Below are 24,570 nucleotides of genomic sequence, written 5' to 3' on the forward strand. Positions count from 1 at the left end.
ATAACTGCCTTAAAGACATAAAAACTTGGATGAGCACCAGTTTTCTGATGTTAAATTCAGACAAAACTGAAGTTATTGTTCTTGGCCCCAAACAACTCAGGGACTCTTTATCTGATGACATAGTTTCTCTATATGGCATTGCTCTGGCCTCTACCACTACCGTAAGAAACCTCGGAGTAATATTTGATCAAGATTTGTCTTTTAATTCTCATTTAAAACAAACCTCACGGACTGCATTTTTTCATCTGCGTAATATTACGAAAATTAGGCCTATCCTGACCCGAAAAGATGCAGAAAAATTGGTCCACGCTTTTGTTACCTCTAGGCTGGATTACTGTAACTCTCTATTATCAGGTAGCTCTAGTAAGTCCTTAAAAACTCTCCAGCTAATTCAGAATGCAGCAGCACGTGTACTAACAGGAACTAAGAAACGTGATCATATTTCTCCTGTTTTAGCTTCTCTGCACTGGCTCCCTGTAAAATCCAGAATTGAATTTAAAATCTATCAGCTATCAGGCTCCTCTCCTGTGGAATCATCTTCCTGTTACGGTCCGGGAGGCAGACACCTTCTCCACATTTAAGACTAGACTTAAGACTTTCCTCTTTGATAAAGCTTATAGTTAGGGCTGGCTCAGGCTTGCCCTGTACCAGCCCCTAGTTAGGCTGACTTAGGCCTAGTCTGCCGGAGGACCCCCCTATAATACACCGGGCACCTTCTCTCTTTCTCTCTCTCTCTCTCTCTCTCTCTCTCTCTCTCTCTCTCTCGTATTCTATTACTGCATCTTGCTAACTCGGCCATTCTGGATGTCACTAACTCGGCTTCTTCTCTGGAGCCTTTGTGCTCCACTGTCTCTCAGATTAAGTCATATTGCAGCGGTGCCTGGACAGCGTGACGTGTGCGGTTGTGCTGCTGCCGTGGTCCTGCCAGATGCCTCCTGCTGCTGCTGCCATCATTAGTCATTAGTCATACTTCTACTGTTATTATACACACATGACTATTGTCACACATGTATACAGCCAGATATTAATACATACTTTCAACATATTGTACCACAATAGCCAGAACTATAACTATAATTTTAGTACTTTCAACAATGTTGTTGCTACTGTCATTACCTGCATCTCTCTCTCTCTCTCTCTCTCTCTCTCTCTCTCTCTCTGTCTCATTGTGTCATATGGATTACTGTTAATTTATTATGCTGATCTGTTCTGTATGACATCTATTGCACGTCTGTCCGTCCTGGAAGAGGGATCCCTCCTCAGTTGCTCTTCCTGAGGTTTCTACCATTTTTTTCCCCATTAAAGGGTTTTTTTTGGGGGGAGTTTTTCCTTATCCTCTGTGAGGGTCATAAGGACAGAGGGATGTCATATGCTGTAAAGCCCTGTGAGGCAAATTGTGATTTGTGATATTGGGCTTTATAAATAAAATTGATTGATTGATTGATTGATTGATTGATTGATTGATTGATTGATTGATATCACAAATCACAGTTTGCCTCACAGGGATTTACAGCATACAAAATCCCTCTGTCCTTAGGATCCTCACAGCGGATAAGGAAAAACTCCCAGAGGACGGAGAGATTCAATTTTCAATTCAATTCAATTTTATTTATAAAGCCCAATATCACAAATCACAATTTGCCTCACAGGGCTTTACAGCATACGACATCCCTCTGTCCTTATGACCCTCGCAGTGGATAAGGAAAAACTCCCCCCAAAAAAAACCTTTAACGGGGAAAAAAAACGGTAGAAACCTCAGGAAGAGCAACTGAGGAGGGATCCCTCTTCCAGGACGGACAGACGTGCAATAGATGTCGTACAGAACAAATCAGCATAACAAATTAACAGTAATCCACATGACACAATGAGACAGAGAGAGAGAGAGAGAGAGAGAGAGAGAGAGAGAGAGATGCAGGTAATGACAGTAGCTTACAACATTATTGAAAGTAATAATATTATAGTTATAGTTTTGGCTACTGCGGTACAATATGTTGAAAGTATGTATTAATATCTGGCAGTATACAAGTGTGACAATAGTCATATGTGTATAATAACAGTAGAAGTATGACTAATGACTAATGATGGCAGCAGCAGCAGGAGGCATCTGGCAGGACCACGGCAGCACAACCACACACGTCACGCTGTCCAGGCACCGCTGCGATATGACTTAATCTGAGAGACAGTGGAGCACAAAGGCTCTGGAGAAGAAGCCGAGTTAGTGACATCCAGAATGGCCGAGTTAGCAAGATGCAGTAATAGAATACGAGAGAGACAGAGAGAGAGAGAGAGAGAGAGAGAGAGAGAGAAGGAGAGAAGGTGCCCGGTGTATTTTAGGGGGGTCCTCCGGCAGACTAGGCCTAAGTCAGCCTAACTAGGGGCTGGTACAGGGCAAGCCTGAGCCAGCCCTAACTATAAGCTTTATCAAAATTAACAGTAATCCGTATGACACAATGAGACAGAAAGAGAGAGAGACAGAAAGAGAGAGAGAGAGAGAGAGAGAGAGAGATGCAGGACAGATGATAATGACAGTAGCTTACAACAACGTTAATGAAAGTAATAATATTATAATTGTGGCTGTTGTGGTACAATATGTTGAAAGTATATATTAATATCTGATAGTGTACATATAAATAAATGTATTGTATGTTCAAACAAAGAGAGACCAGAGACCATCACGATACAGAGATCCATGACAAAATACTTAAAACCAATTGTGTAGTCCAGGGGCGTAAATGGGGGGTAGGGGGCAGTGGCTCCTTTCCTGCTTCCCACCCACTTATATCTGGCGGCGTTGCTCAGACCACACCCATCCTTAACATCTGGCAAACTACTCAAAAACGCCAGAGTAGCTGTCTCAAGGACCACACGGCAGACACACTCAGACTCACAAGGTGAAAACAATACAAGCCCCACTGTTGTGGCTAGTAATTAATTGGTGTAGTGTAATGTACCTGTTTAGTCTTATGCTTTAGTATCAGTTGACCTTTAAAAATACATGTCCAGGCAGTATAGTCTGCTTGATCATAACCAGTCACACCTTGGTTTATTGTTTCATGTATCCACATAATGTGCACACACACACACTCATTGGTGTATTGTATTGGATGCAGGATCTGACAGGATCTGATGTTCAAGGACGAAAGTGGAAAGTACCTAGGATCTGATAGGATTTGATGTGCATGTATGACACCATTATGTTTAGGCTTATGTAGGAAGAACGACAGAGAAGAGCATAAAAGAGAGCACACAGAAAGCAAAACTTGCTTGCGAATACATTAAACTCAGTTGCACTTGATTCTATGTGTCTCCAGTGATTCCTTGACTGCTGAGTATTTGGTTTTAAAGATACTTACTTTGGACAAGAGCAAAAGTAGTCTAAAAGTTGAAGACGAGGTCGGGACCCACCAGGCCCAGTTCCGGGCCCCGAGCTCTGCTTCATCATTGGAAACCTTGGTATAGTAAACAGCATCATCAAGATGGTCAGCAGCTGTCTCACAGCAGCAATAGGCTATTGTTAGTTTTGATGTTTTTCCAAATTAAGACCACATTAACCCTTTTGATCTGACTCCTACCACCCAACTACCTACCCTACCTCCCTTCCCCCATCTGCCTTTGACTCTGTTAACTATCTGTCACATGTTTTAGCTCTGTCTGCTTTGGACAAATAGTGCCCTTTTCTGGTTGCACTTTAAAGCAATTTAACAGTCTTCCCTACAAAGCTGCCTTGATGGTTTAATACCAGTAAAAGCTAGTTATTTTCTGGTTAACTATTCCATCAGTTTGAGTTGTAACTTGGCAAATTAGTTAAGTAAACCTGACAGCGTTGGCTCAAAGTAGCTTACAACTGGCTGATTTAGCAGAACAACCTATTATTGTTGCAGTGTTATGGGCCCTTCAAGCAGTGCTCCAACAGTTTGGTATTTTCCTGACCTTGAAATTCTCTTTGCCTGTCTGTGTGGTATTTTAGTGCTGAGCGGAGCGCACAGTGCACAGGTGGTAGGAGAGTCGCAAACGGGAGGGAGGTTCAAATGAAACAGCACAGCACAGTGAGAGCTGTTGGCATTTTAGTGGTAAATGTGTGCTGAGAAAATAAATAGTTTGTCTTGCTACCTGACAATTATAAGTACAAGATTCACAGGGGTTTTAGTGCTGATTTGGCCTCCATCAGCTCCTGAGGAAAATATCTGGCTCTTTAGCTGCTCCACTATGTTCAGCAGCTAGAGTCGAAGCTGCTGTTTGATGTTGGACAGGTGGTGAACAGTGGATTTATCGCAGCTTGTTTGCTGAAAGCAGCTGCTTGAATGATAATAATGACTAAATTATGACATAAATTTGCAGTCTTTCATACAATGAACTAAAAGAGATGAAAAGCTCCTAGAGCTGCAGAGTTGGGTACGTCTTTCCTATGAGCCTTCTCACATTACATAGTCTTTAGAATCAATGTTAAAAATGTCTACAAGTAGCAATTAAGACAGCTTTAATCATGTATTGATATCAAAGTAAATTATACAAGATGCAGCACTTTAAATACTGGCCTACATGTCTACTTGTCCCTTTTGTAACCTATGTAAAATGTCAAAATTTAAGCTTATCAAATAAGAGCATCTGAAGTCAAATTCCTCCCACATGGAATATTTTTGGCAAATAGATTCTGACTGTGCAAATGATACAGAGAGTGGAGCTGTTACATTACAGTAATGTGGAAGATGGACAGGGAAACAAGTCACTGCTGAGCTGAACTTAGACCAACAAATCATTGTTTGAAGTGTCCCTCATTCTCCACTTCCCTCTCATCTCAATCAGCTCTCTCAGCAAGAGTCAGAGTTGTTATCTGTATTGTCTTACAAACTGGAAGAATGTAAACAGTGAAAGAAAGGCCAAGTTAAAATTACAGGGTAAAAAATATCACATTGTTTCCCCCGTTGTTATGCCCATGCTGGAGGTTGCAGAGGTTAGGAAAACAGAGAAGTTATCTTAAAAAATAAATAAATAAAACAGGCCTCTGGAGATGTGCCTATGACTTCTATTATGCAATTTCACTAAGTCAAGAAAATAAATTTCTAATTAGGGGGCCAAGCCCGAGGGGCCTCAGGGAACACGTATGCAAGCAGATGCGTTTCCTAGGACCAGCGGTGCTAGGAACCCTATTGTTTTTGTAAAGATTTTTATAGTTTTTCTCTATTTTTATTCTTCCATTGATAAAAGTGGTGCTGCAGGCTAAACCGTGCAAGGGAGGGTGGTGCAATTTGAAGGGTCCAGACCCCTGCACGTACCTCAGACACAAAAAAACTACATATGTCTGCCAGCAGGGGGCGCTATAACCAAGGCCAACGCGTTTTGGCCTATAACTCCCACACCGTATGTCGTACATTCAAAACGTTATATCCCCAGATTCCCTGAATAGAGCTGAATCACTTTGCAATGGCCATGCCCACTTCCGCCTTAATTTTTTTCCTGCAAAATCGCAAAAACTGGAAAACCTACTTTTTTGAACTCCGCCTTGGGATTTTGTCCGAGCTGCGTGAAACTTGGCATATACACTATTCTACTGGACCTGATCTAAAGTTATCAAAAGAATTTTGTTCCGTCAAAAATTCCGCAAATTATTAATGAACAAATTTGTGTAGCTAGCTATAAAAATGTAAACTGTTGCATATCTCAGTCAAACTTAATGCTATCAACACCAAATCTCAGATCCTTAGTTGGCATGACACTGTGAAGGTATGAGCTGAATTTGGTGAATGTTGGCCATTAGGAGGCGTTACAAATATGGGAATTTTATATCTCTTAAACGGCTACACCCATTTCTATGAAATTCGGTCAGTATGATGTAGGGCCATTCCTGAGGCCATATATTGAAGGTGGTCATGACTGGTCAATGTGGGCGTGGCTTATTATAGGATAAACAACAAACATGTACTACAGCTGAACTGTTATGCTGTTATTATGAGGGCTGTGAAATTTATAGGGTACATATAGAATAGGACACACATGTTCCTTAACAAAAATTGTGCATATGCTCCACTAGGTGGTGCTATAATGGATGCAAGCACGTTTTTGCGTATACATCCACATTTTAAATGACACATTCATAAACATTATATCCATGTGTTCCCTGAATAGAGCTGGATTTTCTGACACAGGCCCCGCCCACTTCTGCTGCACATTCTTTTTGCTAATTTGCCACATTTTCAAAACCTACTTTTTCGAACTCCTCCCACAGTTTAAGCACCACCTGCATAAAACTTTGCACATAGAATCTCCAGATGTGTCTGATGAAAAGTTATCAAAAGAATGTTGGCACTCCAAAAAATGTGCTAGTTATAATCAAACTTTTTTTTGCTAGCTAGAAAACACATATTGTTTCATATTTTAGTCAAAAGAAATGCAACATCAAACTTAAGTCACTTGTTCCCGAGGTCATCAAGAGGCTCTATGCCAAATTTGGTGCAAATCGGCCTATAGGTGTTGCTATAACAGATGCAAATGCGAGTTTGCCTGTAACTTCCACATTTTAAACAACACATTCACGGACATCAATGCAATGTATTTCCTGAATAGAGGTGAGTTTTCTGACATAGGCCCTGCCCACTTCTGCTGCAATTTTCCCTTGCTACGTCATCACATATCCAAAACCTACTTTTTCGAACTACTCCTACGGTTTAAGTACCATCTGTGTGAAACTTTGCACATAGAATCTCCAGATGTGTCTGATGAAAAGTTATCAAAAGAATGTTGGCACTCCAAAAAATGTGCTAGTTATAACCACACAATCTTTTTTACTAGCTAAAAAAACACATATTGTTTCAAATTTTGGTCAAAGTAAATGCTTTTAACATCAGATTTGGTGCAAATTGGCTAATGGGGGTCGCTAAAAACCCACAAACATCAAGTCTCAAGTACAAGATCTGAACAAAATTTGGTGAGTGTGATGTGGGGTCACTCCTGAGGCCGGACATAAAGTTAAGTAATGATTGGTCAAAGTGGGCGTGATTTATTACAACAAATCCAAATTGCCACACATTCAGCCTTTCACACTTCCGGCGCATTTCCCATTACAGCAAATACCGCTGCTCGGACGTTGGCCCGCGTCCCTGCGCTAGCCCTGAGCCCGTCGTGCTTCGGGGCTGACTTCCGTGGGCTCGGTGGGGCACGGGGGCCAAGTTATGCGGGAAGGCTTGGCCCCCGTTCATAACTGCTTGCAGTTCTAGTTACACAATGTTTCCACACTTTAATACAGTGATAAATTAAAATCAGTTTATTGGGATAAAGCACTTGACAAAGTAACTCATTTTTATCTATGAAACAAATCCACAGGACAGTTAGGCTGAATGACTGTTGGGACATCCTTAGGCATTAAGTCTCTCTCTATTTAGTAATGACATATAATAAAGGGTTAGTGTTAGGTAAGTACATCTGGGATAGATATACGTACACTTTGTATATGGGATATGTCATGTTTAGTTCTGGGGAACTAAAACTAGACTTAAATCTCCATATATGCCAGAATATGACCCTCCAAAATAATACTATCTACCCCTAGTTCGGGAACAAAGACCACGCCTGGAACACATCCCATTTCCGCCCAATAGTATATAAGCACACCAGTCTCCATTGCATCCCGAAAGGAAAAGGAATTCCCTTCAACTGCGGCCATAGGCCAGGTTCCAAATCTGCGCCGCTCCATTAAACGCCATGCCCGCATAACTTCCAGCATCTAGGGATCCTCGCCAGAGACATCCACGCTAGGATTGTTGTCCGTGAAGTAACAGAGACCCCACTGCCTTGAGGGCATCAGCGAGTACCATAAGCTCCCACTAGCAGGGAGCCAGGTTATATGGTTTCAAGTTTTAAGTTACTCATTGTCACATGCAATTAGAGGAAACAATTGTTGTTTGTTTGTTTGGCAAACAGTAATCTCAAATCTCAGGTTCCTTCCACCAATGCTCATTTAAAACGTATTAAGGGAAATCTCTCAAGTAGCCATTGCCCATTTAATTTGTACAAAAGGAACCACACACGTAAAACAAACTAACAAACAAACAATAACCCTATGTGTTTGTCCTTTCTCAAGTCATTCCATCATTCTTGTCATCTCTGCATTCGAAGGCTTCATCACATCGTCACAGCCATCTAATAAGTCCCCCAACTGGAAAACTTTCCATCAGCTTCACAGAAAGCATAATGATCTCATCCAAAATACACCCTCAGCCCATCTTACTAGCCAGCGACAGCTCCCCTTTACCTCTCTAGACATCACGTTCATTTGCAGTTTACCACATAATAATAATAATCATACTACTACTACTACTAATAATAATAATAATAAAGAAAATAATAATAAGAAGAAGAAAAAGAAAATTTCCTTTTCTACAAATAACTACTTATTCAGAACCAGTTTCCATTAATCTAGTAGTGGCTAGTGGCCAGTGGGCAGTTGCGAACCGCTACATACGTTTTCACATTAACCAAAACTTGCATAAAGGTTTCTGCTCTTACGGGAAACACTTGCCACCAACTTCTAACCTTCTCAGCCCTAAATCCATTGTCTTCAGGCTACTCATCTCCCCAGTTAACCCCTCTGTAGCATCCATGATCCGTGCTTCAAATTTGCCGTGCTTCAAATTTGCATTTGCAACAGTCGTAACCACTTCCTCCTCCCGGATCTCATATATCCAACCTCAACAACCTCCTGCCCGACATTAATTTCCTTCTCTCATTTGTTTATCCTTTCTCAACATTTTGTACTTCCCCATCTTATTAAAGCTTTATAAATTGCTTGGTCATGGTACAATCCTTGCTAGTAAACCAGTTTACTTGTTGGCTTAGGTCTGGAAGCAGGACCATGCCTCACTACTTATACCTTGTTATTCCTCTCCACACAATTTGTTTCTGTGTTCTTTCTTGTAATCAAAATTTTCATTGCTTTTCAACATAAAATCATTAACAAGATTGTCTTTAAGTAGGCCCTTGTTTCTGTTTTCTTGACCCACCTTCACTTCCCTCCAACTCATCCTTTCTGTCAATCCCCTCTCTCCCTCAGCATTGTCTCCATCCACTCCCCTCAACCCCATCTCAATCCAAGCATCCCTGCCTACCAAGGAAAGTGCAAGAAAATCCATCTCAATCCGAAAAAATTCTATCGGGTGTTTCCATATGAGGTATGAGTGATTCTTGCTGTCCCCAAATGCGATTGCCGAACAGTCCACTTCCATGTTTTTGGCATAGTTGATTTTCACACTTGACACGTTCCTTGCTGGAACCATACTGCATATTGCAATCTCCTGAGACTAACCCTTCAAGCAGACTCAAACAGGGGTCAGTGTACTGTTCCCTGATGCAGTGTTAACTCTTCACACTTATCTAAAGAACCAGACCGAGGTCAAGCATGCACAGGTCTGGGCCTGGGTCCCCGACATGAAAGCCCCCTTGGTCTTTTCAAATTTCCTTCCAGCCCAACTCCTTCCCTGCTAGGACTTATTAATTTCTTCATTAACTACTTCATCCCTATCATCACCCAAACTTGACTAACCATGCAAGATGGAGCTCCCGTAATTCTCCCAGGACGACATTCCTTTTCGTGATGATCACACTAAGCCAGGAGTCATACAATCGTACACAAACTCAGCCACCCCCACCCCTTTGTCCACAACTCCTGAAATGTACCCAGTCTGTATAGCAGCTATCCTTTTGGGGGAAAGTTTATGTTCGCTAAATAAGGGTGCTTTCACACCTATCTCGTTTGGTCCGGACTTTAGGACTTTTCTGTTTGATCCTGACCAAATTTACAGGTGTGAAAGCTCCCCCGGACCATGGTCCGGACCAAAGACCCGAAATTTGGTCCGACCAAAATAGGTGGTCTTGGTTCGGCCCAAACGAAATCATGGTTCGGACTTTTGCAGTGTGAAAGCTTTTTCGAGCAGTACACGAAGGCGTGAGATGCAATGAGGAAGAGTGGTGTGTTGACAAATGAGAAGGACAAATGTCCTTTTTATGATGACATGGACAACATTTTGGGCACTTACCCAACAAGCACACCCATTAGGGTGATCGAGTCTTCCCCAGCTTCGGATGGAAGTGTGTCTGCAGATGTGGCCAGGCCTAGTCCCACAGAAAACACTAATGAAATTGGTAAGTAACGTTAGCATAACGTTTACACCAACGTAGTCACTTTTTTTGTTTTTGCTTGTTCCTAGCATTTTTACTGTCATACTACAAAGACATTTTTCAGCAGTCATTATTTCGACAGAGTACAGTTTCACACCCAAAACACTAACGTTAATTCTTTCATCCCGTTTGACAAGTGCTACAAACAAATGTCCAATACATTCTCGATCTCTGGATTATGTGATCCATTTATTTACATAGTTCATACAGTTAACCTTAGCATTATAGTAACCCATGTAAAACACTGCACTGCTTGTGTATGAAATGCACTAAATAAATATATAGTTTGATTTCAGAATCAGAATCAGAATCAGAAATACTTTATTGATCCCCGAGGGGAAATTATTTATGTTACAGGTGCTCCTTGCAAGAGAGGAAAGATACGTGAAAATAAAAGAAATTTAAACAGTAGTATTAACAAATATATAGTTAAATAAACAGGACTTATTAACAAACATAAACGGAAATAAATATATATATATATATACATATATATATATATTGTATACTGAACAAGATTATTTACACAAACAGAATATATACAGTCAGGGTGAAATGGGGTTATTGCACAAGTTAAATTAAATTATTGCAGTGTGTGAAGAAGTCTCAGGGCCACTCAGAGGGAGGAGTTGTACAGTTTAATGGCCACAGGCAGGAATGATTTCCTGTGGCGCTCAGTGGTACATCTTGGTGGTATGAGTCTCCCACTGAAAGTATTCTTGTGCCTGACCAGCACATGGTGGAGTGGGTGTGAGACATTGTCCAAGGTAGTTCGTAGCTTAGACAGCATCCTCCTCTCTGACACCACCATCAGAGAGTCACACTCCATTCCCACAACGTCACTGGCCTTGCGGATCAGTTTGTTGAGTCTGTTGGCGTCCGCCACCCTCAGCCTGCTGCCCCAGCACACAACAGCATAGAGGATAGCACTGGCCACCACAGACTCATAGAAAATCCTGAGCATAGTCCGGCAGATGTTGAAGGACCTCAGTCGCCTCAGAAAATAGAGACGGCTCTGGCCCTTCCTGTAGAGATCGTTAGTGTTCTTAACCCAGTCCAGTTTATTGTCAATGTGTACCCCCAGGTACTTATAGTCCTCTACAATGTCCACACTGACCCCTTGGATGGAAACAGGGGTCACCGGTGTCTTGGTCCTCCTCAGATCCACAGCCAGTTCCGTTGTCTTTGCCACGTTGAGCTGCAGATGGTTCTGCTCACACCATGTGACAAAGTTATCCACAACAGCCCTGTACTCATCCTCATCACCCTTGCTGATACATCCAACTATAGCAGAGTCATCAGAAAACTTCTGAAGATGGTAGGTCTCAGTGCAATAGCTGAAGTCCGTGGTGTAGTGGGTGAAGAGGAAGGGAGAAAGGACAGTCCCCTGCGGGGCCCCGGTATTGCTGACCCCTCTGTCTGACACACAGCGTTGCAAGCGCACATACTGTGGTCTGCCAGTCAAGTAGTCTACAATCCAGGACTACTTGGATCTACAATCCAAGTAGTCTACAATCCAGGGGGGGCAACCACCTGCATTGCTGTCAGCTTGTCACCCAGTAGAGCTGGATGGATGGTATTGAACGCACTAGAGAAGTCAAAAAACATGACCCTCACAGTGCTCTCCAGCTTATCCAAATGGGCGTAGACACGGTTGAGCGGATAGATGATGGCGTCCTCAACTCCAAGTCGGGGCTGATAGGCGAACTGGAGGGGGTCCAAAAGTGGCTTGACCATGGGCCGGAGCTGCTCCAACATGAGTCTCTCCAGGGTCTTCATGATGTGGGAGGTCAATGCCACGGGTCTGTAGTCCTTGGAGCCACTGGGACGCAACGTCTTTGGCACAGGAACGAGGCAGGATGTCTTCCACAGCAAGAGGACCCTCTGGAGACTCAGGCTCATGTTGAAGACATGCTGAAGTACTCCACATAGCTGGGGGGCACAGGCTTTGAGCACCCTGGGGCTGACACCATCAGGGCCTGCAGCCTTATTTGAGTGGAGTCTCATCAGCTGTCTTCTAACATGGTCAGCAGTGAAGCACATTGTGGAGGTGATGACACATGGGGGAGGGGTGTAGTCCTCATGATGGAGAGAGCAGTCAGTCTGACCACGGGGGGATGAGGTGTGAGGAGGAGGAGGTCAAGCAGGAGGGTGTTGAGGTGTGAGAGGGAGGAGTGGGGGAGGAGGGCAGAGTGGGAGATGGCTGACCAAGACAGACAGCAGAAGAGTCAGAGGGGGGATGGGCAGGGCCAGTAGTGTCAAATCTGTTAAAAAACAGATTCAGTTCATTGGCCCTGTCCACGCTGCCTTCAACTCCTCTGTGGTTGTTGGTCCTGAAGCCAGTGATGGTCCTCATTCCACTCCAGACCTCTCTCATGTTGTTCTGCTGGAGTTTCTCTCCAGCTTCCTCCTGTACCTCTCCTTAGCCTCCCTGATCTTCATCTTCAGCTCCCCCTGTATTGTTCTCACCTCCTCCCTGTTACCAGCTCTGAAGGCCCTCTTCTTTGCATTGAGGATGGCTTTGATGTCCTTTGTTACCCACGGTTTGTTATTTGGGTAACAATGGACAGTCCTGGCTGGGACAGTGGAGTCCACACAGAAACTGATGTAGTCCGTGATGCATTCTGTGAGCCCAATGTCCTCCCCATGTGGCTCACAGAGTGCCTGCGAGTCTGTCACACCAAAACAGCCCTGCAGTGTCTCATAAGCCTCCTCCGACCATCTCCTCACTGTCCTCATGGTCGCAGGCTGGCTCTTGACTAGTGGTACATAGCAGGGGTTGAGGTGCACCAGGTAGTGGTCTGACCTACCCAGAGGGGGGAGGGGGGAGCAGCTGTATGCATCTTTGGCATTTGCGTACAGCAAGTCCAGTGTCCTCTCCTCTCTGGTAGGGCAGCTCACATACTGTGTGAATGTGGGCAATGTTGTTGCCATGGTGACATGGTTAAAGTTAAAGTCACCCGAGATAGCTATGAAGGCACTCGGGTGTTTAGTCTGCAGGCGGGCTATGGCGGAGTGAATGACGTCACATGCCGACGTCGGGTTGGCAGAGGGGGGATGTAAACAGTTACAATAATTGCATGTGAAAACTCCCTGGGCAAATAATACGGCCTGAGTCCAACAGCAAACAGTTCAATGTCCAGGCAACAGATACGTTCCTTAATGGAAATATGGTCAGGACTGCACCAGCAGTTATTTACTAGAACAGCAAGCCCTCCTCCTTTGCGCTTACCGCTCTCGGTGCAGTCGCGGTCGGCCCGAACAGTCTGGAAGCCACTGATGGAGACGTTGTTGTTGGGAATGTCCTGGTGAAGCCATGTCTCAGATATTTGATTTACAATAATGAAGGCCTGTATTATATTGCAGATTAGGGGCAGTAGTAGGCTACTGGCTAACACATTTTTAATTCAACACAACTTCTTTTCACCTCTCTAACTCCGCTCGGACGCCCGTGTCCGCGTTCCCTCCCTCCTCTGTTAAATGGTATCTCCCAGGCACACTACATCATCAAACCATGTGATGTTTGGTATTACTGGATTCAGGAAGCTCTCGACTTTTCATGACATCGTTTTTCTTTTATTTCTTATGGATTTGGACCAGAGCAGCCTAAACACACTAAGTCCAAAATCGCGATGAGTGGTGACAAGTCATGTCATGCCGTTTTTCGAGGGGAAAAGTTAAATGATTACTAGTGATCTTAAGCTGCGAGTGGAGACTTAGATCTTTTATAAAAGGTAAGAGTATCACTCCTACCACTATTTTTGGCTGAGATATACAGCATAGACAGTGGGATCATAACTTTCACGTTTCATATGGCTGTATTTGGTGATATTTTATGATGTTTCTGTGTCATAAACAACATCAGCTATCATAATCACACCTGATTTCAATAAGGTACAATGTTTGAAGCTGGCTGAGCGTTCTTTGATCCCTGATAGTACTGTTTTGAAGCCAAGTGAGCGCTCTTGTCAGTTGGAGCTCCGCCTGGATCTTTTCATGGAAAAAACACTCTAGAATGGTCAGAATGGTTTGAGCAATTTTCTTCAAATTTGAAACAAGTGTTCATTGATAGTGTGCCTACAGCCCCACAGTGTCATTTACCTGCTCAGATGAAGCAGTCAGACAGTTATTCATCCTGAAAATCATTTTTTATTTTATTTTAGGCAAAATCTTCAACTTCTTACTGACTTCAGAGGCCCACTACTCTGTCTCTGTATCACCGAGAGTGTTTCTGACACATTCACAAGAAACTTCAGAGAGTTTTCTTTCTGGCAAGACCTCATGCAAGCATGTAGTCAGAGCAATTCAGACACTACAGTCATTTTAATTTGGGTATGTCATTTTAGGCGTTTTCGCTACAAAATAGGGGTGGAGTGCAAGAGGTTACAGAAGAAAATGCAGCTTCCAGCAACAAAGAGGAATCTGGAGGCACTGCAACCCCTTCCCATAGAAGAAAGCGGAGGGCAAAGGATGCTTCGAGAATTATTGAGTACAAGAGGTTGCAAACAGAGGTCAACCTGAGAGAAGACCGCAGGCAGAAGAGGGAGGATGCCACTCTGGAAAGGTGGATGACAATACAGCAGGAGGCAGTGGAGAGACGCTTTAGGATGATGCTAACTACCCAGCCCCAAACTACAACCCCCATGGATCTCACCCCACGTGTCCTGAATCAAAGTCATGGTGCTGAACCAAGTGAGGAAGAAGACAAGCATTTTTTCCACTTGTGATTTCTTTCGAGTAAGTTTTTTTTACTAAACAGCACCCAGCACTTCTAATTTCTGTGTGGTTTTCATGATCTTGTGTTCTTTCAAAATGTTTACTGAACCTCAACCAACACTGCTAATGTGCAAGCTGTATTTTCAGATTTAAAATGTTCACTGAACAGCACCCAACACTTCTAAAGTGTATACTGTATTCATGGATTATTTGCTTATCCATATGTTTGCAGATTGACTCACAGCACTTTTATTTCATATGCTGTATTCATTATGCTGTGTTTTCATTTTAAAATGTTTACTGAATAGCTCACAGCACTTTTATATGTTGTATTCATTTTTAAAATGTTTACTTTATAGCGCACAGCACTTTTATTTTATATGCTGTATTCATTATGCTGTTTTCATTTTTAACATGTTTACAGAACAGCACCTCTAATTTATTTTGAAGGGCTGGAAAAAGATAAGAAGTGTTAAATTTAAGACTTATGCAGAAAAAGTGCATGTCACAAGAGTGAATTAAATCTGCCATGTCTTTGGTGAGACAGTTCTTTTTTTAAGTGTCCTCAACATTGTGAAAATTTTATTCTTTCAAGAAAAAATGTTGAACAAATTGTATTGAGTCATCAATCAATCAATCAATTCAATCAATCAATTCTATTTATAAAGCCCAATATCACAAATCACAATTTGCCTCACAGGGCTTTACAGCATACAACATCCCTCTGTCCTTTGGACCCTCACAGCGGATAAGGAAAAACTCCCCTAAAAAAACCCCTTTAACGGGAGAAAAAAAATGGTAGAAACCTCAGGAAGAGCAACTGAGGAGGGATCCCTCTTCCAGGACGGACAGACGTGCAATAGATGTTGTACAGAACAGATCAGCATAATAAATTAACAGTAATCCGTATGACACAATGAGAGAGAGAGAGAGAGAGAGAGAGAGAGAGAGAGATGCAGGACAGACGGTAATGACAGTAGCTTACAGCAACATTAATGAAAGTAATAATATTATAGTTATAATTCTGGCTACTGTGGTACAATATGTTGAAAGTATATATTAATATCTGGCAGTATACATGTGTGACAATAATCATATGTGTATAATAACAGCACAAGTATGACTAATGACTAATGATGGCAGCAGCAGCAGGAGGCATCTGGCAGGACCACAGCAGCAGCACAACCACACACGTCACGCTATCCAGGTACCGCTGCAATACTAGTTAATCTGAGAGACAGTGGAGCACAAAGGCTCCAGAGAAGAAGCTGAGCTAGTCACATCCAGAATGGCCGAGTTAGCAAGATGCAGTAATGGGATACGAGAGAGACAGAGAGAGAGAGAGAGAGAGAGAGAGAGAGAGAGAGAGAGAAGGTGCCCGGTGTATTATAGGGGGGTCCTCCGGCAGACTAGGCCTAAGTCAGCCTAACCAGGGGCTGGTACAGGGCAAGCCTGAGCCAGCCATAACTATAAGCTTTATCAAAGAGGAAAGTCTTAAGTCTAGTCTTAAATGTGGACACGATGTCTGTCTCCCGGACCGTAACAGGAAGATGATTCCACAGGAGAGGAGCCTGATAGCTGAAGGCTCTGGCTCCTGATCTACTTTTGGAGACTTTAGGGACCATGAGTAACCCTGCGTTCTCAGAGCGCAGTGTTCTGGTGGGATAATAAGGCACTATGAGCTCTCTAAGATATGATGGAGCTTGACCATTTAGAGCTTTATAAGTTAGGAGTAGGATTTTAAATTCAATTCTGGATTTTACAGGGAGCCAGTGCAGAGAAGCTAAAACAGGAGAAATATGATCACGTTTCTTAGTTCCTGTTAGTACACGTGCTGCTGCATTCTGAATTAGCTGGAGAGTTTTTAAGGACTTACTAGAGCTACCTGATAATAGAGAGTTACAGTTATCCAGCCCTGAGGTAACAAAAGCGTGGACCAATTTTTCGGCATCTTTTCGGGTCAGGATAGGCCTAATTTTCACAATATTACGCAGATGAAAAAATGCAGTACGTGAGGTTTGTTTTAAATGAAAATTAAAAGACAAATCTTGGTCAAATGTTACTCCGAGGTTTCTTACGGTAGTGGTAGAGGCCAGAGCAATGCCATCTAGAGAAACTATGTCATCAGATAAAGAGTTTCTGAGTTGTTTGGGGCCAAGAACAATAACTTCAGTTTTGTCTGTATTTAACATCAGGAAATTGGTGCTCATCCAGGTTTTTATGTCTTTAAGGCAGTTATAGAGTTTAGTTAATTGATTACTTTCTTCTGGCTTCATCAATAAATACAACTGTGTATCATTCGCATAACAATGGAAATTTATAGAGTGATTTCTAATGATGTTGCCCAGAGGAAGCATATATAGAATAAATAGGATTGGTCCGAGCACATAACCTTGCGGAACTCCAAAGCAAACTTTAGTATGTAAGGATGATTCATTATGAACATCAACAAACTGAAAACGATCAGATAAATAAGATTTAAACCAGCTTAGTGCAGAACCTTTTAGGCCAATTAAGTGTTCCAGTCTCTGTAGCAGAATTTGATTGTCAGTAGTGTCAAACGCCGCACTAAGATCTAATAAAACAAGTACAGAGACGAGTCCTTTGTCTGGAGCAATCAGAAGGTCATTTGTAATTTTAACTAGTGCTGTCTCAGTGCTATGATGCACTCTAAATCCTGACTGAAATTCCACAAATAAATTATTATCATGGAGAAAATCACACAGCTGGTCTGTGACTACTTTCTCAAGGATCTTTGACATAAAGGGAAGATTAGATATTGGTCTATAGTTGGCTAACACCTCTGGATCCAGGGTGGGCTTTTTTAGTAGAGGTTTAATTACAGCTTCCTTAAAAGACTGTTGTACATAGCCTGTTAATAAGGATATATTGATCATATCTAATACATGAGTGTTAACTAAAGGTAAGACCTCCTTAAGTAGCCTAGTTGGGATGGGGTCTAAGAGACACGTTGATGATTTAGATGAAGAAATCACTGCGGTCAATTCTTGAAGAGAAATTGGGGAGAAGCAATCTAAATATATATTGGGTCTTACAGCTGTGTTTGAGGTTAGATCGGTACTATCTGAGGACAGGAGGTCATGAATTTTGCCTCTAATAGTTAGTCATGTCTCCTACAGTCAAACAAAATACTGAAGTGAGATGTAAACAGAACAGCCAACACAACTTATCGCTTTCGTAAAATAATTTATTGTGAACTGTTTAAGAAAATGAGCAAAAATAGGCTACAAATGACAACATTTCCTCAAATTCAAAAGCTCAATACTCCTGTCTCAGAGTCCCTGACTAGAGCTGCAGCTATCAACTATTCTGGTAGTCGACTAGTCACAAAAAAGAAAAAAGATTCCTGCACACTGTTGCCAAACTTGCAAAATATTTAATGGGACAAGGCAGCTATGTTTCAGTCATTACAACCCTGCCTGATGAAGGTTGTAATGACCAAAACGTAGCTGCCTTGTCCCATTAAATACTTTGTTTGGCAACAGTATGCGGGAATCTTTTTTCTTTCTTAACCTGAAGTTTTTTCCTATGCACCTGTTCAGGAGACTCTTCAAAGGCATGCATGAGCCAGTTTTTTTTTTTACTTTCAGAAAAACATCTTAAAATATAGAAAATATATAGAATAGAAAATATTTCTACAAAACAAGTCATAGAATTTCACAACACAATGGTGAAAAATGTTGATCATTGTTCCCCAAAGCCCAAGAAGACGTCCTCAAACCAACATTCCACAACCCAAAGATCTTCACTTTACTGTTGTAGACCAGAAAAAACACAAAATATTCATATACAAGAAGCTGTAATCAGAGAATGTGGACTTTTTCTTCTTTAAAAAAAAGACTCAAAACAATTAGTTGATTATTAAAATAGTTGCCAATTAATTCAATAGTCGATTAGTCATCGATTAATTGATTAATTGTTGCAGCCCTGTCCCTGACAGAACATATAAATATCAAAACCATTTAAATATATAACAGTAGGGTGAAGATCGAGCTCACAGAGTCAGTAAACACTTGTACTGTAGATTCAATCTGTAAAAACAAAAACACAAACACACATTTGATGGAATCCTTCTCATTACAGTCATTTAGCATACTTCAGGCCTCACGGACTCATACTTACATGCTGTGAGGGGCTCCACTCCCAGCCAAACGAAGGCAACCAATGAGTTGTGGAACCAGTATTAACAGGCCTACAAAGATGTCCTGGGTAGGCAAGCTGGTCTGGAGAGTAGACTGGACAGAGAAAAGAAGAGGAACAAGTGTCGAGAACAGCTAAGTTGATGTAAAAGAAGTGTTAGCATAGTTCACAGTATTCTTCTGTGTTTCTGCCATTGAACCAAGCTGTGGAAATGGAGACACTAGAGAGTAGAGAGAGGTCAAGCAGTAGCGTAAAAAAGTGTGTCTTTGTGTGTGTTTGTGTGCTTATCAAAGGCTGATATTTTAGGGAGGATGAAGGGGAATAGTATGGCCTTTTCTTGACAAAAAACAATATCAATTAGTCTACATTTAGTGTGTGTGTGTGTGTGTGTGTGTGTGTGTGTGTGTGTGTGTGTGCGTGTGCGTGTGTCCGTCCTCCATACCTATAGAGTTGAAAAGTGAGCACACAATGTATCCCTGACGTGTGTACCCCTCTCGCCACCCATGACACGGTCTGCAGAGTCTGGTCTTGGCTGGTGATCTTCATCATCATTGTCGATCCATTGAGTTGGAGAACACACGGGCATCATGAAGCCTTCCAGGCCAGCCAGTGTTGACATCCCAAAACTTCATGGTGTTATCCACAACACCTTGCAGGATTACTGAGTAATGATAATAATAATAAGCTTTATTTGTATAGCACCTTTCCAAACAAAGTTACAAAGTGCTTTACAACAGCAAAAATAAAAGGCAGAATCCAATAAAATGACAATAATATAAAAAAACATTATAAGCACATAAAAGTAATAAAATCCAATAACACATCAAAAATAGAAAACATTAGACATTATTACAATACATTATTAGATGACAACAGGAGTTAAGTAAAAGCTCATTTAAAAAAGTGTGTTTTGAGAGATTTAAAAGAGGACAGAGATGTGGCTCACCTGAGTAGAAGCCCTTCCGGTTGTAGTAGTCAGCTGGGTTGTGAGACGTTGCCAGGATGCAGATATGAGTGCCATCCACAGCCCCTGCGCACTGTGGGAACCCCCATCTGTCACTGAAACCTCTGTCTATTTCTTGGACTTCTGCAGCTGAAGGTTTGTGCAGGTATTGTGGCTTTAGGGTGTCGTTGATGGCAGCAACAACTTGTTGTGTGAAGGCACAAGTACTCGACATTCCCACGCCAAAGAGGTGAGAGATGGATCGGAGCTCGAGATTAGTGGCCAGCCTCCACAAGCATACAGCCACACACAACTCCACCAGAACAGCCTGGCGGTATCTTGTATTCTATCGAGTCAACCTTTGGTGAAGACAGTTACAGAGGTGATAGAAGGTTGTTCTTCTCATTCGAAGGTTGAGCAGCCAATCTCTCGCTGTCCAGTTGTCGCACACATGTTGCCACCAAGCATGACACCGTGGTTTGACCCAGAAACTCCTGTAAAATAACATACACACATACAAATACATTAATACAATTCAGTTCAGTGGTAGAATTCGCAGATACTAACAACATTTTTAAGGGAAAGGTTACAGAAATGTTGCCCAGTGTTTTCTAAAAAGATTGATTTGAAACTACTGCTTTGGTATTCATATTCAGATTCATAGACTTGGTTGCTATTTTGCTATTTATTATTTTTTATCTGTATTATTTTTTTACCATTATTATTAATTTATTGTTGAATAACTTTATACTGTTTGTGTAGTTTTTTATTGCTGTATGTCACTCTTGTCTGTATTTATACTGTAGTTATTGCTGTATGTCTCTCTCTCTCTGCTAATTATGTTTTATTTGATATTTTATTACTGAGTTTAATGCTCAGTCAATTTTCCCTGAATAAACAATGGTTAAAAACACTGTTAGCACTAATACTAACAGGCCATTGGATGTTGTGGATATGTGCCATTTAAGTGCAAAAAGTGTTTTTACATAAAAGGTGGGGAGCGGCAAGGTCACCCACCTAGGAGAAAAGGCTTTCATCGTTGGAAAACCATCTTCACTTCGGTACGTTAAGTATTAACTAACAGAGGCGGATTTACACAGATAAAAAAAATCGTCTATGGGGAAATGTAACATTAACGTTATTGTCCATTACAGGGCGAATGCGAAAGCGAGCTCAATGACCTGGACCAGAGCTGGTGGTGGAAACCGACCCAAACTGAACATAATACACAAAACTGCCTTGCTAGCTCAATCTTGTAGTAACACGATAAATTTCCAGTGTAATCATTTGCCACTCACCTCACTGGTCTTTCCTGATGCGCAGCCAGGGCTCATAGGTGTACTTGAAGTTGTCTTCTCCTTTCCTGCCAGCGACGATAAAGCCTCCGCACGACCAGGACGTTCATCCGAATCCGAGCTAATCGAACTAGGCTCGCGTAGTGGGCATAATGTTGATACTGCTGGTAGCAATGCCACAGCAATAAAATTATTGCCATGATGTGTTCATTCATTCTCCTACTAAGTGCTAACCATAGAAAAAACTATCCAACTAGCTGAGGAGAGCTAAGGCGCTGACCATTGGTTAGGCTGACCAAACGTCCTCTTTTGCCCGGACATGTCCACTTTTCATGTCCTGTCCGGGGCGTCTGGGGGGTGTTTATGAATTGATGATAATGTCCGATTTTCCTTGTGTGTGTGTGTGTGCGCGCGTGCGTAATCCCAGAGAGGCTGCAAATCGGCAGATCTCCAACAGTGTCTGCTGCGCCAGACACGCGTGGCGCAGCATTATTCTAAGCTCTTCCAAGATGCCAAAGCGCAAGTGCAGCTTCACAGATGAAGTGCAGAAAAAATTCCCAACTTCCTGTCCCGACCTGGTCGGGATATATGGGAGGCTGAGTGCACCGTGTGCAAAGCTGGCACATTTGATTCTGTGTCTAATAAAGGCGCCGGGGAGCTCAAAGCTGGATTTTCTAATACAGAAGAGGTATTATTTAGAACATTATTTCATATTATTTATTTATTTATTTATTTGTCCAGTAAGACTTGAAAAGATAGCTATTATTTTACAAGTTGATTTTTCTAATACAGAAGAGACATTATTTCTATCATTATTTCATTCCAGAGATTTTACATTTATTTTACATTTATATTTATTTTTGTACAAATGAAAAAGATTATTATTTTAGGCATAATAAAAGCAAGTTGAGTAACCTCTGAGAAGCCTATCTAAATTTCTGTCTTTGAGAGATATAATTTTGTAATATAACTGAATTTTCTATCCATACATATAAACTTTAAATATATTAAAATTATAAGGCATCTTTGAGTAAACTGCGAGTATCATTTAAGTAGGCTATCTCGTGGCAGGGGCGAGTGTCCAAATGTAACCAAATGTATACAATGTAGCAAAAACACGGACCATGGTCCGGATCTTGGTCCGGACTTTCAGGTGTGAAAGCCCCCTAACATGCTATTAATGCAGACACTCACCCTGGCCTCAGACCTGCACCAATTCATCAATCCGAGTGTCCCGTATCCTCAATCGCCGACTCTTGCTTTCCCGTTGTTAATTCTAGAAATTCTGACAATTGGCACCAGCCTCCGACCTTCTTTCGACTTTTTTACTTGGGTCGTCTCTTCGCACGGAGCCACTTTAACCATTTATAGGCAGAAAATTCTCAACCACATTAAAATTCCAGGGCACTGTCTTCTTTAGTAAACATCACACATACGAGCTACGATACAAACAACATCCGACACTCCCATGCACTCTTGAAGCTCTCTTGGGGGTCTATCTGAAGCCGAGCTCACAAAGAGGCAACTCCCCCACTCAGTCTCACTCCTAGGATCCGTCCTGCATTCCTGCCTTCGACCCAACACATCCATCATCACGCTCGCCTGCTACCCAGACAGCCAGCCTTCATCCCTCAACTCTCAATCTTCCATCCCTTCATCCCTCAACCCTCATCCCTTCATTCCTCACTCTTCCTCCCTTGATGTTTATCCTGTTATCCCTAACCTTTCATCCACCTAGCCCTAAACCCTTCATCCCTCATCCCTTCATCCCTCCATTCTCATCCTTTCATTCTCTAATTCCTTGATCCTCACCCCTCCACACTTTCCTCCGAACCCATAATCCATCATATGCAATAAACCATTTGAAATCTTAATCTTTTTGGTGTGGTCTTTGTTAGTGAAATATATTTACTGAAAACCCCAATTCATTCACTCAACTTCAGTTTTTTTTGGAAACAGCTTGCACTCAAAAATTTCAGTTTAGTACAATTCAGTAACATAAAAGTTCTGAGTACATCAGACACAAAATAAATGTCACATGACCATTTTCTTGACAGGAATTTTATGTCAGTTTAACATAACTTTTTTTAATCTTATCTCTAAGTGCACCTTATTTCACCTCAGCACACATAGGCGTGAGGTCCCCAACTGTGTAAACAATGGTAAACTAATGGTCCGGCAATGTCTTTAACCACAACATTAACTGTAAAGCATAAGAACCATTGTGAAATACATAAACATTATCCACTGTGTAATGGGTAACGTGAGTGATTTAGAACACATTTAAACAGAGTTTTCTTCAGCTTATGGCCTTGCACACTGTCTTAAGGCATGCTGGGTAACGTCACCCATTTAGCCCGAATAATATGTTAAGTGCACAATGATAGTATTGTTTATTGGCTATATCGGCTTCATAAATTTTAGTCAAATTAACTCAAAACTCAACTTGTCGTAACATGAAAATGGAATGGGTTTTTGCATCAGGTGAACATAAATTTTATGTCATTTTGACAATCCCGGGCATTATGTAGATTCTACATTAAAATATTGTGTCATGGATGGATTGAGGTTTACAGTGTATAGCAATTAGTTTTGAATTGTAAAGTTGTCTGTAAAATGTCTTAATAACTTCTCAGTAATAATCATTATATGTACTGTTATTTTCTACAATTAAGTATCAATTCTAACATTTCAAATTATACTTTTTGCATATAAAATATGGGAATCCATCATGTGCATGTGAATTATAGTGCTAAAAGTAACTGATATTTTTACAATTTCTTCCATATTTTTCCTCTGTAGGATATGTCATATATATATATATATATATATATATATATATATATATATATATATAGCTAAATAAATCCAAATGTCAGCACTCACAAATATCATATATATCAGTCATTTAATAATGCACAGCAGTATCACAAACGGACGCGTTTCAGCATTGGGCTTTCTTCAGCGTCGAGGAAAGCTAGGTGCTGAAACGCGTCCGTTTGTGATACTGCTGTGCGTTATTAAAGGACTGATATATATGATATTTGTGAGTGCTGACATTTGGATTTATTTAGTTTGTGAGTTTTGGTCGGCACCCTGTGATTTTTCAAACGGTGAGTCGAGCACGTCAATTCTTTTGTTTATATATATATATAGCTGCCATAAAACAATAAAAGCTGTTAAACCTTTCAAAGTCAGGTTTACTAGACTTTTTTACTAGACTAGTATCACAAAAGACAAACTTGCTTTTCAAAGAATTCTGTCTTGTATTTGGGTTGATGAGCTCCT

The 24,570-nt window shown here is 41.5% G+C and overlaps 1 protein-coding gene across 1 annotated transcript in view; it reads right to left on the reverse strand.

Annotated features, from left to right (window-relative positions):
* Window positions 1–24,570, reverse strand: part of LOC125895897 (artemin) — a 59,558-nt gene that overhangs the window by 34,700 nt on the left and 288 nt on the right. The window lies entirely within an intron of this gene.

The sequence above is a fragment of the Epinephelus fuscoguttatus genome, linkage group LG10 (assembly GCF_011397635.1).
Source record: "Epinephelus fuscoguttatus linkage group LG10, E.fuscoguttatus.final_Chr_v1".
Lineage (NCBI taxonomy): Eukaryota > Metazoa > Chordata > Actinopteri > Perciformes > Serranidae > Epinephelus > Epinephelus fuscoguttatus.